The sequence below is a fragment of the Micromys minutus genome (genome assembly GCF_963924665.1).
Source record: "Micromys minutus genome assembly, chromosome: 16".
NCBI lineage: Eukaryota > Metazoa > Chordata > Mammalia > Rodentia > Muridae > Micromys > Micromys minutus.
This window is the reverse complement of record NC_137985.1, coordinates 46,623,089-46,636,122: the sequence shown is the minus strand read 5'-3', so window position 1 is coordinate 46,636,122 and position 13,034 is coordinate 46,623,089. Positions and strand designations below refer to the sequence as shown.

General features: G+C 38.1%; 1 protein-coding gene and 1 pseudogene across 2 annotated transcripts in view; both read left to right on the top strand.

Annotated features, from left to right (window-relative positions):
- Positions 1 to 13,034, top strand: part of SCAPER (S-phase cyclin A associated protein in the ER) — a 322,094-nt gene that overhangs the window by 157,421 nt on the left and 151,639 nt on the right. The gene's annotated exons all lie outside the window — the stretch shown is intronic.
- LOC308430959 (proteasome subunit alpha type-4-like) lies at positions 10,333 to 11,118 on the top strand (annotated as a pseudogene). The gene is made up of 2 exons: positions 10,333 to 10,378; positions 10,472 to 11,118. The product of its transcript is annotated as a proteasome subunit alpha type-4-like (transcript).

The window sequence follows — 13,034 nt, the reverse complement described above, 5'->3', positions numbered from 1 at the left end:
TAAGCAGTTTTCCAAGGCGAGTTCATCACCTTTTCTCACTATTAGTAAGTGAGGGCCCTGGTTCTTTTCCACCTTAAAATATGAGCGTAGGATTTAAATTTCTGTCAATTTGTGTTTATTATAAATACTTTGTATAGTGTTCAGGTGGAATTCTCTATTGAAAGGTTCAAGCATTTTCACATATTTTTTGGTCACTTGTCTTTTTCTTTTTATGGAATACCTGCTTAAAGTTTTGTGGTCTTGCCCACCATTTTATAAGAAATTACTCTTAAATTTAGACATCATTCTTAGCCTTTTCTCTCTCTCTCTCTTTTGTATTTTTACTGGATATTTTATGTATTTACATTTTAAATGTTATCCCCTTTCCGTATTTCCACCTCTCCCACCCCCCCCTTCTATGAGGATGCTCTCCCTCCCACCCATCCACTCCCACCTTACCACCCTGGCATTCCCCTACACTGGGGAAATGAGACTTCATAGTACCAAAAGCTTTTCTTCCTATTGATGCCAGACAATGCCATTCTCTGCTACATATGAAGCTGGAGCCGTGGGTTCCTCCATGTGTGGTGGTTTAGTCCCTGGGAGCTCTGGGCTGTCTGGTTAGTTAATATTGTTGTCCTTCCTTTGAAGTTGCGAACACCTTCAGCTTCTTCAGTCCTTTCTATAACTCCTCCATTGAGGTCCCCATGTTCAGTCCGACAGTTGGCTGCAAGCATCCTCATCTGTATCAGTAAGGCTCTAGCAGAGCCTCTCAGGAGATATCCATACTGGGTTCCTACCAGTAAGCACTTCTTGGCATCAGCAATAGTGACTGGGTTTGGTGGCTGCATATGGGATGGATCCAGAGGCCATCCAGAGACTACACCACCTGGGGATCCATTCTTAGCTTTTTCAAGTGTCCTTAAAGTATCTACTTCTACTCTTTGGCTTTCCTTTGGCTGTCTTTTAATAAAAGTTGCTATTTTCAGTGTGTCAAATTTATTGATCTCATCTTTTATATTAATAGTCTTTCCCCTTCTTATAAAATACTCTAACCTATATTTTTGGGACTGTAGTTTTGTCTTTACTTTTATTATCTGTCTGGAATTAATTTATCTTCCTAACATGAGAAAGACAATTAATTTAGTTTTTTTCTCTATCCAAATGATTACTGATAAGAATGATTTTCATTGCTTATTCTATTATAAAACAAAAGTTTATGAATACATGTTACACTTTCTTTTAACTTTGTACTGTACCTTTTTCTTTGTTTCTAGCTGCCATAACTTTAGAAATCTTAAATCATTTCTAGTTTATTAATTTACTATCTGATTGCCCTGGTTTATTCTTAAAGCAATTCAATAAATGGTTAGTTATAATCATCGTATTTTATTCTTCATGTCTAGAAAGCCTGTTTGGTTTTGTTTGTTTAGTCTGCTGTAGTTCTTTCATGGGTGTGCATGTGGGTGTAGAAGTCAGGTGCCTCCTTTATTTGCTTCTTAACCTTATTTTGGGAAACAGCATCTTTGCCTCAGCCCGAAGTTTAATAATTCTGGTAGGCTCTCTGACCATAGAGATACTGAGAATCTCTTTGTCTATATTCCCAGCACTAGGATTATAAGTCTGTACCACCATGCCTAGCTTTTTATGTGTGTGCTGGGACCTGAATCAATTCCTCATGTTTGTACAGAAAGCCCTTATCTGATCAGTGATTTGGCTAGTGTGGCTGGCCAGGGAGTGAGCTTTGGTTATTCTTCTGTCTCTACCTCCCTAGTTCTGGGAGGATAAGCACACACCACAAAGCCTGCCTTCGGATGCTGGACCTGGGGATCCAGACTCAGGATCTTATGTGTCTATGTGAGCCTTTTTTTTCTCTGAGCCATCTCCCCAGACACTAGAAATGATTTCTTACCATCTTCAATTTACTTATGCCTATAAGTTTATAGCCTATGCATTATTTGCATGTCTGGTGCCTCCAGATACCAAAAGAGGGAGTCATGGCCCCTGGAACTCAAGTTACAAATGGTGTGAGCTAGCATGTAGATGCTAAAATCCAACATGGCTCCTCTGGAGAGCATCCAGTGCTTTTAACTGCTGAGTCATCTCTCCAACCCCAATTTCTTATTTTTTCCAAAGATGATTATATTTATATATAGACTATATAATTATTTTATTTTTACTTCATACTATGTATTGTGTTTGTTGTGACTTTTGACATCTATATAACAGACATTGGTTTACAGTTTGCTCATCTCCCTTTAATATCAGGGTAATACTGGTCTTAAGGGATAAATTAGGAAGTATCTTGCATTTTTTGGAAAGATCGATGTTAATTCTTTGAATGTTGGACATATTTTGACAGTGAAGCCATCTGGTACTGAATTTTATTTGTTGAGAAATTGTCAGTTACTCCATCAGTACTTTACAATGATTTAGGTTTTCTGTTTAATCTGTTTTAGTAGTTTATGTGTTCCTGTGAATTGGGTCTCTATCCATGTTGTTTCATTCATTGACATGGTTGATGCTGATATTGTCTTAGAATCCTTTTTGTTTCATAAAGCCATAGTGTCAACAGTGCCACTTCAGTTCCTAAGTGTGTGTGTGTGTGTGTGTGTGTCAGAGATAGATAGATAGATAGATAGATAGATAGATAGATAGATAGATAGATAGATAGAGACAGACAGACAGACAGACAGACAGACAGACAGACAGACGGACAGACAGACACTTGAGTCATCTCCCCAACCCAAGTTACTTGACCTAAAGTTTTGTTAGTTTTTTTTTTTTTTGTCTTTGTCTTTTCTGAAAACTTTTGATATCATTGATTTTTCTCTTCTTCAGTTTGTTATTTCCACTCTGATAGTATTCCCTTCAGTTCATTGACCTACAGTTGTTTACATCTCTCTTAAGGTCCAAAATTATGTTGCAAGTTCATGTTTTTCTTTTTAATATAACCATAAATTATCCTCTGAACACAGTTTTTATTGTGCTTCATAAGTCTTTTTGCATTGTATTTTCATATTTATTTCAAAGTATCTCTAATTTGATTTGTAATTTTTTCACCCATTATTTAAGAGTATATAATTTAAAATTTAATTATTTCCAAATTTTCTGTAGTTGTCTGCCTTTGATTTTCAGTTTCATTCTACTGTGTTAAGAAAACAATTTTTTTATGATTTCAGTATTTTGGATTTTACTATTCTGTAGTTACTGTTTTGAATTTTTACAGTTTAAAAATAAGGTATTGATTCATTATCTGATTAGCTCAAATTAAAAATGAATATATATATATATTGCTTAGTAATTACTGAAGTGATTTTATTAATTTATAGTAACATAAATTGTGAGTCACCACATACAATTTGCATTTGTGGTTTTGCTGATTAGTTTTGGTTTTTGACAATTTAATGCACTAGATGGTTTATTCTGCTTGCTCTAAGACATATCTTCTTTAATTGCCCCATTTCCCCTGTTCCATTTTCTGAATTCATACCTTCTTCCTTTGTTTTGTAACCCTATGGTTTTAACAATCTCTGCCACACTCATTTTAATCAGGACAGTGTGTGGCCATGGCTTGGAACTGTCCATCCGAGACTGGTGGACTTCCTTTTACTAGCAATTTTGGAAAAATTGAAAACAGTGGTTCTCTGTCCTTCACCCTCAACCCCTGCAAACCAGAATCTACCAGTTGCTTGTAGTTCAGCAGGGACGGTTAGGACCCCATAAATTCCTCCCCACCTGTGATTGGCTTTTTGGCATCTGCATCTTGTGAAGGTTGTTCAGATGACCACAGCTGCTGTGAGATCATTTTGCAATGGCTGTATCATGGCCTAAACATAGCATTTTGTTTCTCTTCTTATCTTCTGACTCTTGTGTTCTTTCTGCTTTCTCTTCCATTGTGTTTCCTGAACTTTAGAGGAACAAATACATGTTTAGGATTAAGTAACTAAACTATTACTTTCTCTGAGCATCTTGAACAGACATGGGTCTCTGCATTTATTACAATTCACCACAAAGAGAAACTTTTCTTATTAAGGATGAGAGTGGCATTTGTCTAAAGTTTAAGTATCAACTACAGTATGGAGATCAGTGTGGTAGTTCTTCAAATGCTAGAAATAGAACAACCAAGTGACCCAACCATACCACTCTTGTATATCTACACTAAGGACTTAATAGCTCATTACAGAGATTCTTGCTCATCCATGTTCATTGTGACTCTTCCCCCCATAGCTAAAAATGGAATTCATCAATGGATTTATGGATAAGAAATGTGATACATACACTCACTGGAATTGTTTTCACTTGTAATGAAATTTTATGAAATTTGGGGGTAAATGTATTGAATTGGAAATATTATGGTAACTGAGGTATGGTACCCATGTCCAGAGAGACAAACTCTGCCTGTCCTTTCTCATATGTAGATCTTAACTTTAAATCCTTAGTTTCATATGCTTAACTTGGGACATCTGCAGATGCTTAAAGGAGGGAAGCCAATAGAATATAGGTGAAACTAAAGTAAAGAAGATATTATTGGCTGCCTGGTGGGGCAGCTGTCCAGAAGATGCAGTTGCCTGTCAGGGTTAGCAGGTGGGGTAGCCTGACCAAGTTGGCAGCCACCAGGCCCAAACTTCTGGGCTATGAAGAAAGAGCACAGCATCCCCACTGAGGATGGAGACCTGAAGGATGGCTGCTACTGGAGATGTCTCTGTGATAGTCCAGCACTTATGGTGCCTCAGAGACCAGAGGCTTTGAGCCAGATCAGTGACTCCTGGCATTGGGTATTTGCAGAAAGATTTGGGGAGGCAAAAAGTATACTGAGTGATGCTGCAGTTTCCAGTGCCACTGTGGTATGAATTTGTGCTGCATGTGTGGGAAGGATAGAGGTGAAGAGAGACGGAACTGTGTCAGTGTCTGAAGCCTGAGCTACCACTAAGAGGCCATGTTGATTTATATGGCCTGTACTGCCACCTGAGGCTGTGATGAGGGCTAGGGGCCATGATGCAGCTAGGCCCATGCTGCTACTTAGGGCCATATTTGGGATTCATGGTCCTACTACAGCTGGGTGCCATGTTGACATCTCTGGCCTGTGTTGCCAGTCCTCATGTGTGTCTGTGATCCGTGCTGCCATCTTATGTCTGTGGGCTGAACTGGGAACTGTGTTGGTATTCATGGCCATATTTTCACTAGAGTCCATGACATGTGCTGATGCTGGGGCCCAGGTTAATGTCAGTGGTTCTTGCTGTTACCAGATACCAGTGGTATCTGGTCTATGATTCATGGCTCCATGTTTCTGCTTACTATAATGGACAAGGAAGCTTCTTCTGCAGACTCATGGTTAAGACAGAGAGACATGGAAGGCTTCTATGACAATTTCAGCCCTAATCCCTAATCCTCCCCAAAAGTATCAACCTAGAAAAGAAGCCATTAAAGAGAAAGTTAAAAAATTGTAGTAAAGGTGCTACAGTGTAGCTCTCCACAATAAATTGCTACTAGCAGAGCTGTGGTAGAGAAGGAATTTAAGGGACTGGCCACCCAAAGTTTGACTGTGCTCAAGTGACTATATGAACTAGACCAATTGGACTTGGTTTATTGTTTTGTTTTGTTTTTTAATCTTTGGGAGTTTGGGGAGGCCACATGATTGTGGGCAGGAGGTACAGACCTGGGAGGACTGAGAAGTAAAAATGATTGGTGTGCATTATGTGAAATTCCCAAATAATTGATAAAAATACTATATTACAAAAAGAATCAGTTCAACTTGGTAGTGGAGAGAGAAGGGCAATACTAAGTGTGGCAAGATTCAAACATGGATACTGACGGGAGGACAAGCTAGATAAAGAAGGGCTACGGAGGGAGAGTTAGCCAAATCACAGGCCGTATGTGAAAGCCGACTATGCTGTAAACTTGTTTAAAAATAAATAGTTAGAAAATAAATGACTATCTTGTGTAGCTGCACTATGCTGGTTCTAGAAGCCATTGTTTATCAAACAAAAATCCCTTTTGCTGTGCTTATGAGATGTAGGTAAGGGAGGTTCCAGGACCGCCCCAGACAGCATAAGCTGTTGTTTTTCCTCTTGGGTTCTCACCAGAACTATATTATAAGATATGGAGAAGGAAAACTGGAACTGAGCTGGACATTTCCTCCCTACTGGCTAGCTGTCATTGTGCTAGGAGACACTATACAGGCTGCTGGGGAAAAGAAGGCATTAGTGTTCTCCTCTTACCCAGCTATGAACCCTATGAAATACAAAGCCATAGGTAAGATGTGCCCACTGCTGGGATCATTTGATAGTGAAGCCAGAAGGAAATGAATGCCTGGTACTCTTAGTCTGGCCTGGTGAGTGCTTTTCTTTTAGGGAGCTCATGTTCCTTTGAAGACCTTACTACTTGATTTAAAGGTGTTTGGTTTGTTTTGGGATGTGATGGTGCTTGATTTTGGAAATGCTTCATTTACTTTGAGTAGGTAATAAGACAGACACTATTTCTGAAGCCATTCACTCCAAATTCAAAGCCTAATTGTTTCTCATGAATAAGCAAATTTATGCTAAGGGCTCTGTGCATCAGGCTCCAGGTTTTCAACTGCTCCTGGAGTTTTGACTGGTGTTCTCTGTCTGGCAGCTTTACTTTTAGTAAGGGAAGTACAAAGACCTTTTATTCTTTTTTTTTTTTTTTTCAGTTGTTTTCACAGAAGTCTTGCCTTACTTACCCAATTGACCATTTTTGAAAAGTGAGGTTATGAAGGCATTTTAAAATGACATTTTAAAAATAAAATATTAATTGTAGTTGAAAAAAAAGTCCAGAATTTTATGACTTGGCTATTCTAACTAAATTAGGAATTTGTGTAACTATTTAATGTTTGGTGTTGAGTCTTGTTTTACATGTTGGGAAGCAGTGTATGCTACTTTATACTTAACAAACATGAGCTGAGGATTTGGTTTAATGGAGAAAGAGGCTTGCCTTGGCTGACTGAACCCAGTGCATAGCCTCATTTAGAAAATCTGTATTGAAATTAAAACTGTAGGCATGGAGGCCATGTTTTTTAAAATGTGTGGTAATATGTAAAGTATATAAGCATGTTGACAGCAGGGTGGGGAGGCGCTTCCAGATACCTCAGGTTACATCAAGTATTACACTCTATTATCCTTCTCCACTGTGTTTCCTTGAAGCAGAGTCTCTAACTCAGCCTGAAGCTAACCTGGAAGCCAACAAGCAAGCAGAGGTCCTCCTGTCTCTATCTCTCCCTTAATTCCTGCAGCATTGGGGTTACAGGCACCTAGGAGAGTGTGCAGGTTTTTGTGAGACTTCTGAGGAATTGAACTCAGATCCTAATCCTTACTCTGCAAGTACTATGCACTGAGCATCTTCTCAGCACTAGACTTGCCCTTTAAACTAAGCCTTAGACCCTATTGGGATGACTTTTTTCCTTCTTAGGAGCAGAATGATGCTTGTCTATAAAATGTAGACATAGCAAATCAAAACTATATTTACCACTTTTAGGCAGGTTAAACCTAAAGGTTGTAATAAACTTAAACAGTACTAAGGGAAGTATGTAACAATATTGTGAATAAAATGAACTCTTCAGCTAGTGATAGTGACACATGGATTTAATCCCAGCAGTTGAGGAGGCAGAAGCAGGCAGATCTCTTAAATTTGAGGCCAGCCTGGTTTGGGCACACCAAGGGCTGCATGGAGAAACCCTATCTTGAAAAAGAAAGAAAATTGAGTATGTCCCTAAAGTTTTTGTTTTGAATTTTATTCTATATTTATTTGTTGGGAGGGCACATATACTAGTACTCACACATGGAGGCCAGAGCTCCACTTGAAGTACTGAATTCTCTCCTACAGTGTGTGTGTGTTAGTGTGTGTGTGTGTTAGTGTGTGTGTGTTAGTGTGTGTGTATGTTAGTGTGTGTGTGTGTTAGTGTGTGTGTGTTAGTGTGTGTGTATGTTAGTGTGTGTGTGTGTGTTAGTGTGTGTGTGTTTTAGTGTGTGTGTGTGTGTGTGTTTGAAGGGGGTTTCGGGGATGAAACTCGGGCTGACAGGCTTGGCAGCAGGCACTGTTGCCCACCAAGCTGCCTTACTCATCAGCCTTGAACTGCTCCTTTTAGTCAAATATCTCAAGGGAAGAACTTAAACAACCTTTATATTCTCTAGAAAATTTTGTACATATCTGTGCAAAAGGCCAATTTAAAAATTTAACTTGAAAAAGTTAATTTATAAAATACTTTTATAAAATAATTTGTAGAAAAATTTGAGTAAGTCCCTGTTGTAACATTAATGGAACACGTATTATAAAAGTAACCTTTAGGAAGTGAGAATATGAATTATTTAATCTTTAAATTTTTGGAAATGATATTGCTATTGAGAAGAACAAATTACAGACCTTTTCTCACTAATTACAATTTAAAACAAATAAAAAATATTAGCACATGGGACCCTCTGGCCTTATCAGACGCGATGTTGAGTGATTTCAGCTTCTTGTAACATGTGCTGTTGGTGTGTTTCCCATCGCAGCCTTCCAGTGCTCCGTCATGTTCCCTCTCCTACGTTATTCTGTGTGCTCACCTGAGTGACTGATGGCTTCGTGCAGTATGTAAGACACAGTTTTTACCACATGTAAGTCTGGGTTCTGGGAAACAGTGACAGCAAGAACAAAACATGCCAGTGCCTGTGGGACTTGATGCTGCCTGACTTCTTTTCAATCAACATGTTTCTTGGCAGATATTAACTAACTAAAGCCAATAGAAATCACTTTCTTAATCATAAAGAATTTTCTGGTTAAAATAAACCTTTGTAGGCTTTAGTTTTCTTTTCTGAAAAGTAATTATAGAATTACATATAAATCTCATGGGGTTGTGACAGTTTACTACTATAGTCAAGTAATAGTCATATGAATTAAGGATCATTAAACATTTAAAAATATGAACTCTCATCTTTATAGATTGGAGGCAAAGTATGTTATTGTAGAGATAGGGCACAAAACAAAAATTAAGTCATTCCTATTTTATAACAGTATCAAAAAACATTTATTTTCAAGAGTAATATAAATATTTGGGAAAAAGTCATAAAACATAGGCAAAACAAAATGCCATGAATGCAAAGACATTTGCTGCATACTTAACTGGCAAATGAATTAATGAAAATATATGAGAATTAAGAAAGGAAATCCAGGGCTGGAGAGATGGCTCAGGGGTTAAGAGCACTGACTGTGCTAGCACTGACTGCTCTTCCAGAGGTTCTGAGTTCAATTCACAGCAACCACATGGTGGCTCACAACCATCTGTAATGGGTTCTGATGCCCTCTTCTGGTGTGTCTGAAGACAGCTACAGTGTACTCATACACATTAAATAAATAATTTTTTTTAAAAAAGGAAATCCATTAAAAAATAAGCAAAGCCACAAACAAGACATTCAGATGCTCAGCATCATTAACAACTGAGGGCCAAAGAATAAGCATGATAACCGTTTCACTGCAGCAAAGAAATTTGAAAACACGAGATACAGAGTTTTGGAAAGGCTTAGAACAGGAACTCTCATATGTTCTTGCTGTGTGAATTAGTAGACAACTGATATTGAACTCCTCTGCTTGAATGATTCTTCTGTCTCTGACTCTTAAAGTAGTTTTCCTGACACAAAAAAGTAAAGCTTAGAAAGTTCTGCAGACCCAGCTATTCACTCCTGGGCATATGCCCAAAAGAAGCTCCAGCATCTAACAAGGACCCATGGCTCTACTATGTTCATAGCAGCCTTATTTAACACAACCAGAAGCTGGAAAGAATCAGGTGTCCTTAAACAGAGGGATGGATATAGAAATTGTGGTACATTTACACAATGGAGTACTACTCAGCTATCAAGAACAATGAGTTCATGAAATTCTTAGGCAAATGGATGGAACTTGAAGCTATCATCCTGAGTGAGGTAACAGTCAGAAAAGAACACTCATGGTATGTTCTCACTGATAAACGGATACTAATCCAAAAAGCCTGAATACCCAAGAAACAATTCACACAACTTAAGAAGCTCAAAGAGAAGGAAGGCCAGAAGGTGGATGCCTCAGTCCTTCTTAGAAGGGAGAACAAAAACACTCACAGGAGGAAATAAAGGGACAAATAGAGGTTGGGAGAGGGAGCACTTTCATGAAGGCAATGGGAGGTGGAGGGGGGGAATGTGATTATCCACCCCTAAGGGAAGTGGATAACATCTGAAATGTAAATGCAGAGAATATCCAATTAAAAAAAAAAAAGAATATTCGCAGCGGATGCTTGGCCATCCAGGTTGGTTCTTCTCCAGCTGAGTAAAGCGGCGCTGATCTGCACCCTCACCGTCTTCCTCCAGAATCACATAAAATTCAGAGGCCATGTCTCGAAAATATGACTCCAGGACCACAATATTTTCTCCAGAAGGTCGCTTATACCAAGTGGAATATGCCATGGAAGCTATTGGACACGCAGGCACTTGTTTGGGAATTTTAGCCAGTGATGGGGTTTTACTTGCAGCAGAGAGGCGCAACATCCACAAGCTTCTTGATGAAATCTTTTTTTCTGAGAAAACCTATAAACTTAATGAGGACATGGCTTGCAGTGTGGCAGGCATAACATCTGATGCCAGCGTCCTGACTAATGCACTAAGGCTCATTGCTCAAAGATACTTACTACGGTATCAGGAGCCAATTCCCTGCGAGCAGTTGGTTACAGCACTGTGTGACATCAAACAGGCGTATACAGTTTGGAGGCAAACGTCCCTTTGGTGTCTCTCTGCTGTATATTGGCTGGGATAAGCACTACGGCTTTCAGCTCTATCAGAGTGACCCAAGTGGGAACTATGGGGGATGGAAGGCCCACGTGCATTGGCAACAACAGTGCTGCAGCTGTGTCAATGTTGAAACAAGACTACAATGAAGGAGAAATGACTCTGAAGTCGGCGCTAGCTCTGGCTGTCAAGGTGCTAAATAAGACCATGGATGTTAGTAAACTGTCAGCTGAAAAAAGTGGAAATCGCCACACTAACAAGAGAGACTGGCAAGAAGGTGATCAGAGTCCTCAAGCAAAAGGAAGTGGAACAGTTAATCAAAAAACACGAAGAGGAAGAAGCTAAAGCTGAGCGGGAGAAGAAAGAAAAGGAACAGGGAGAAAAGGATAAATAGACAGAATCACGGATTTTTCCTTAGAGGCACCAATTCACTTAGGAGTTGTCCTGGAAGTGTTTTCTTGTATTTTCTTCCTTACCTTGGCCATTGGGGAAATAGGACATTGCGTACTGAATTGAGTTCATGTCTGTCCAGTTGGATGGTTTACTGTAATGATGGACATCTTTATAAACATCTGAATCTCAACACATAATTTTTGGAATAAAACTTGGAAAGATTGAAAAAAAGAATCCTGCAGAAGTTAGTGTGCTGACCGGAAGCATGTAGCATGCCTGCTTCCCTGTGCAGTACACATTTCTACAGGCTTATATTTTAAATGAAATGATTATTTCCTTACTATGTCCAAGATAACCTAAGTTATTTGAAAATCAAATTAGGATTTTTCTCCCTTTGTTCTTACCCAACTCAGCTCTTCACTTGAAGGAAGAGGTTATAAGGCATTTCATCCCAGATTTCACGCACAGTCAGATTCCAAGGCAGTCACTGCTCTTCTCTGGCTGCAGTGTGCTTTGTTGTAATCTGTGTACCATGAGAAGTTAAGTTGAATTAGAAGATTGAATACTAAAAGTATTTGATGTTGTGCTCTAAATTATTATTATCTTAGCAAAAATCTATGTAAATGGGTAAAACAATTAAAGCTATTTTTGGTGTTCAGATTTTTTTCTTACGTGACTTTTCTCCTGATTCAGTCTTTAAAAAAAAATCCTAGTGTTTCTTTCACTTAGGAATGATACCTTGATTTTTATAGCTTAGAAAAACAATGATCAAAATATACCAAACCTATTTATTTTAGTTTTTAAAATGTTACCATCAAGTATTAAAAGTGCACATGCATGGGAAAATGGATATTAACTTTATATCACAATTGGATATATAGAATGTAACAGGAAAGGATGGTAGAAAGATAAATTCAGAGATGTTAATAGGCACGCCCCCATTGGAGGTTTTTTATTTTCATTTCTCTAAGCATTATTCTGCTACCAGTGAAGTCTCATTATTTCTAAGTGTCCTAATCAATAAGGTCGTGAAAGATTGATTTCAGGAGCTGTCATTGTGTTTATGAGAAGACACATAGAGTCATTTATAGAAGGAGATGTAATTCCGTTAACTAGCAAGTCAGAAAATCAGCAAGCCCTGCGTACATGTCTTTGAGTGGTGAGGAGAATCTCCATGTTGCCTTCCACTGATAGAGGAGGGTACTGATGCTGCTAATTGAATTCTCCTAAAGAGAACAAAGACATACTGTGATGTGGAATGAGGACAGACGAGCAACTCCATATGAGTCTAATGCGTTAAGTTGGCTGCATTGATTTCCCTCTCCTAATGGACTAGGATTGAAAATGAATTGTCCTTAAGAATTCCAATACCTCTTTTATACTTCATACTTATAAGATTCTGAATATAAATTATTTCAATACTAAATAACTGTGTATTTAAATTATAAAAATTGAACCTGATAGTTTCTGTTTATTAAAATAATGTCTGTTGTAGAAAATAGGTAACATACAAAATTTTCTTCCTTACAAGTGTAAGTGAAAGGAGCACATGATGCTCAGTCCCGTGAGGAGACTGTCAGGATTCAGCTGGTCTCTGCCTTGAGGACATTTAGGTTCACAGACCTTATTAAAGAAGAATGATCTGTACTATTCTAATAGTTTTAATATATTCATTTAAAAATATTCAATACAGAAGTTTATAAATGAAATAAATAAAATTCTCACTTTTGTCTTCTAGCCTTTTCTTCCTGTATCAAAAATGTTAGCTCTTTGAAATGTTTTCTTCTACATATGTTTGACTATACGCATTACATATATAAATATACATACATATATACACATTTTATTATAATATAGTGCTTTTTACAAATTAGTATATGAAAATATTATTCTGCATCGATTGGTAATGATCTATTT